This window comes from Giraffa tippelskirchi, chromosome X, assembly GCF_054371585.1.
Source record: "Giraffa tippelskirchi isolate mGirTip1 chromosome X, T2T-mGirTip1v1.2.pri, whole genome shotgun sequence".
Classification (NCBI taxonomy): domain Eukaryota; kingdom Metazoa; phylum Chordata; class Mammalia; order Artiodactyla; family Giraffidae; genus Giraffa; species Giraffa tippelskirchi.
Genome location: NC_137289.1, coordinates 137978765 through 137983700, shown reverse-complemented (window position 1 = coordinate 137983700; position 4936 = coordinate 137978765).

The following is a 4936-nucleotide window of genomic DNA, read 5'->3' as shown; positions in this document are numbered from 1 at the left end:
TATGGTTTCTATCTGAAAAATTACTGATTTGAATCTGTGTTTTCCAGGTGTAAGAAAAAAAAACCTTCCTCTCACACTAATTATGACAGTAATTTGGTAAAATTATATTTTATAAACAAATTGAAACATTTATCTTTTCTCTCTATCTAAACCCTCCAGAGATTGGGAGCTCTTAGTTTGCAGTAACTTTATCAGGTAAGTTAGGAAGGTCATCTTAATAACAGGCACAGAAATCTCAAGGAATTTTGGAGACCTTGAGAAGGGAGGAATTTACTTAGATCTGTTAGTCAAAATCTGTGATAAGCCTTTGGCATGTCTTTCCTAGCCCTGAGAGGTTTTATTTTAAAAGTTCAGTCTAAGACTCTATAAAAGTCTCAACAAAGCAAAAAGTCTATGATCAATTATGGTTATGTAAGTCATCAGGCCAAGTTTATTGAGACCAGATCTACATTACAAACAGGTCTTAGTTTGGTTATATTTGGTAAAAATGACAGTGATTTTAGGGAGAAAAAGATGTTTCAATGAATGTTAAATTTCAGTTTGTTAATGGAGGTCTGTATCTACTAAGACTCATTTCCTGGATATTTCTTGGCTGTTAGGGTATATTAATATAAAATTTAATTGAATTATTAAAGGACACTCTAAGGTTGTTTCTGAAGCTTATCTCAGTAATCTGTCTTTGGATGAAGATCAGATGCCTCACACATGACCTGCAATAAAGACTGGAAGAAGACATAATTTAAGGAACTGTCTCCAACCTGGAAGGATCTTTCTATCAGGTACTCTTCACTAGCTCATGCCCAGTGAAACTGAAGGGAAATTGACTCTTGGGTTAACTCCCACTTCCAAAGACCCCTAAGCTGGGCTGGTCTACAGAGTGGCCTGCTGACCTCAAACTCACCTTAAAACAATGCTCAAACAGAGGAAACTATACTACATGAGGATGAGAAGAAGACAACATCAGAAGTAGACTGCTTGCCCAAGATGCTGCTCTGACCTTTATGATCATTTATAATGTTTTCTTGATTCCTTGGACCTAAGACTATCAATCAAATGTTTTCTATCATGGACATGATTCTATGCTAGTTTAAAACACAATCCAATTGTTGGGTTGTGGCCAAATACCTGTGCCTAGTACTTCTGGGTTACCTTGGTGGGTTTCTGTTCTCTAGGGCTCTGATTGGATACCCCCTGGGAAATTTATTTTAGATGAGTGTTCATTCCTATTCTATCTATTCATGATATTACTAGATGAGATCCTCTCACATGACCAATTATTAATACCTGCTCTGATGCTGGCCATAGATTTAAGTTTTCTCTTAGGATCATTCAAACTCAGTCAGAGTGACAAGATAAGTCTCAATAAAAAAATTAACCTCTTATCTATTAAAAGGAAAACTCTCACAATTATAACGTGGATCTACATGGTTAACACCAGGCTGTGGTCATTTAAGTATAAAGGCTCCTCTATGTTGGGAATGGTTAAATCATACTAAAAATGATCAACCTGGTAATTATGAGATAAAGCTGGGTGCTTTATGAACTATGCTTATCAGTACTCAGAGAGAGTGATTGGTATGGAACTCAGTGGATTTGTGGCACTAATTTATGGCCTGACATCTACAGAGATGGATACAAAGGTGTAGCCTGGGATTCCCATGAATTTAAGGTCATCAGTTCAGTTCAGTTTAGTAGCTCAGTTGTGTCTGACTCTTTGCCACCCCATGAATCGCAGCACACCAGGCCTCCCTGTCCATCACCAACTCCCAGAGTTTACCCAAAGTCATGTCCATTGAGTCGGTGAAGTCATCCAGCCATCTCATCCTCTGTCGTCCCCTTCTCCTCCTGCCCCCAATCCTTCCCAGCATCAGGGTCTTTTCCAATGAGTCAATTCTTCGCATGAGGTGGTCAAAATATTGGAGTTTCAGCTTCAACATCAGTCCTTCCAATGAACACCCAGGACTGATCTCCTTTAGGATGGACTGGTTGGATCTCCTTGCAGTCCAAGGGATTCTCAAGAGTCTTCTCCAACACCACAGTTCTAAAGCATCAATTCTTCAGCACTCAGCTTTCTTCACCGTCCAACTCTCACATCCATATATGACTACTGAAAAAACCATAGCCTTGACTAGACGGACCTTTGTTGACAAAGTAATGTCTCTGCTTTTTAATGCTATCTAGGTTGGTCATAACTTTCCTTCCAAGGAGTAAGCATCTTTTAATTTCATGGCTGCAATCACCATCTGGAATCAAGATTGCTGGGAGAAATATCAATAACCTCAGATAGGCAGATGACAGCACCCTTATGGCAGAAAGTGAAGAGAAACTTAAAAGCCTCTTGATGAAAGTGAAAGAGGAGCAATGGGATGATCCAGAGGGATGGGATGGGGAGGGAGGTGTGAGGGGGGTCCAGGAAGGGGAACACATGTAAACCCATGGCTGATTCATGTCAATGTATGGCAAAAACTACTACAATATTGTAAAGTAATTAGCCCCCAACTAAAATAAATAAATTAAAAAAAAAAACCCTTAATTAGGAAACTTGCCCTTAAAAAAATATTGTTCAAATAGTACTTTTTTTAGTATTAATAAATAATAAAACTCAAAAAAAAAAAGAAGAGAAAGACTATCTAGAAAAACATTTAAATATGCAGTGTGCGTCATCATTAAAGGAAAAACAATAGAAATATATCTTAAATAAAATTATTTCCATAAAATAAAAAAAAAAAAGAAAGTGAAAGAGGAGAGTGAAAAAGTTGGCTTAAAGCTCAACATTCAGAAAACTAAGATCATGGCATCTGGCCCCATCAATTCATGGGAAATAGATGAGAAAACAGTGGAAACAGTGTCAAACTTTATTTTTTGGGGCTGCAAAATCACTGCAGATGGTGACTGCAGCCATGAAATTAAAAGATGCTTGCTTCTTGGAAGAAAAGCTATGACCAACCTAGACAGCAACCTAAAAAGCAGAGACATTACTTTGCCAACAAAGGTCCATCTAGTCAAAGCTATGTTTTTCCAGTAGTCATGTATGGATGTGATAGTTGGATGATAAAGCTGAGCACCAAAAATTGATGCTTTTGAACTGTGGTGTTGGAGAAGACTCTTGAGAGTCCCTTGGATTGCAAGGAGATCCAACCAGTCCATCCTAAAGGAAATCAGTCCTGAATATTCATTGGAAGGACTGATGCTGAAGCTGAAGCTCCAATACTTTGGCCACTTGATGCAAAGAACTGACTCATTGGAAAAGACCCTGATGCTGGGAAAGATTGAAGGTGGGAGAAGAGGGGACAACAGAAGATGAGATGGTTGGATGGCATCACCAGCTCGATGGACATGAGTTTGAGTAAGCTCCGGGAGTTGATGATGGACAAGGAGGCCTGGTGTGCTGCAGTCCACAGGGTCACAAAGAGTTGGACACGACTGAGTGACTGAGCTGAACTGAATTTCATAGGCTAATGTGATGGACAGGGAAGGCTGGTGTGCTGCAGTCCATGGGGTCGCAAAGAGTCACTGAACTGAACTGAGTGAGTAGGAGGAGTATTCCAGCTATTTTGGGGAAGGGTGGCGATTTCTAGGAATTGGGCCACTACCCACTTTTTGATCTTTCTGGTGGGCCTTGGAACTCTCATGGTGCCTGTGGGTATGTCATTTAGCATGCTAATGTGTTACAACAAGCTTATACTGAGGCTCAAGATCTACTGGAAGTCAACTTATCCACCATCTTGAACCTAGTTGGTTTTAATCAGTTTATGTCATGTCTTCGCGCTCTGTCATTCTTTTAAAGGTTGTGCACTGCCCCCTACCCTCTTGTTTCAAAATCAGTTCTCAAACCTTTTTCTCAGTCTTCTGGAGATAAGGGTGGTGGGGGCAACTGTAAAGAGAAGCTTTCAGCATCATCTGGACTAATTGGAAAACTAGGAATTCTTCCTCCTCCCAGGAAACTCTTTCTTAAAGTCCTCCCTTTCCCTCCTCCCCCACCCTTTCTCACACAACTTCCCCTGCAGCAATTCAGGCTACAATTGTCAGAGTACAATAAGGCTGAAGCCAGAGAAGGGTCATGCAAAGGCTGTGCTGGATGTATAGAATTAAAATATCTACATGGGAGGTAGAGTCAGGGAATGTGAATTTATAAAAAAAACTCCAGGTAATTCTTATTTGCAAGCTATAATGGAAGACATTGTACCACACCATAAAATGGTTGGCAGCAAAGTAGAAAGTCAATTAAATATTTAGTTTAATGAAAATAATTGTTGGAAATATGATGACTAAATTGAGTGCAAAATCCAAACCCAAATCTTGAAGAAGAACATTTATATAATAAATTGACTTCCCTGGTGGCTCAGAGGGTAAGGAGTCTGCCTGCAATGCAGGAGACCCGGGTTTGATCCCTGGTTTGGGAAGATCCCCTGGAGAAGGAAATGGCAACCCACTCCAGTATTCTTGCCTGGAAAATCCCATGGATGGAGAAGTTTTATGACCCTAGATTACATTAATAAAGATGAGAATTTGTGGATGTAAAAACAAAACAAGACAAACAAAAATAAAACCTATTAATTGTTAAATGGATGATATAAAAAAATTACTCATTTGCTCTTCATTTTGACAACCGAAGAAGCATAGTTTAAAGGTTTCATCTAATGAACTTAAAGGCAATCACTACTAGAATTAAGAACCACCTTCCAAATTATCACCAAAGAAAAGAAAACAATGCAAGTGAGAAGAAAATATAGAAAATATAGCAAATGAGCCAAAAAGAGAGTATGAAAAAGATTCCAGAAATAGGAGCAAATGCATCAACTCTTATGCTAATTGTAAATGTTTTACACTCTGTAATAAAGTCTTGCTCAGACTAGGCTAAAAACAAAATATGATTATGTGCTGCTTATAAAAGACAACCTGAAATGCAACTACATATGGTTAAAATTAAAAGGGA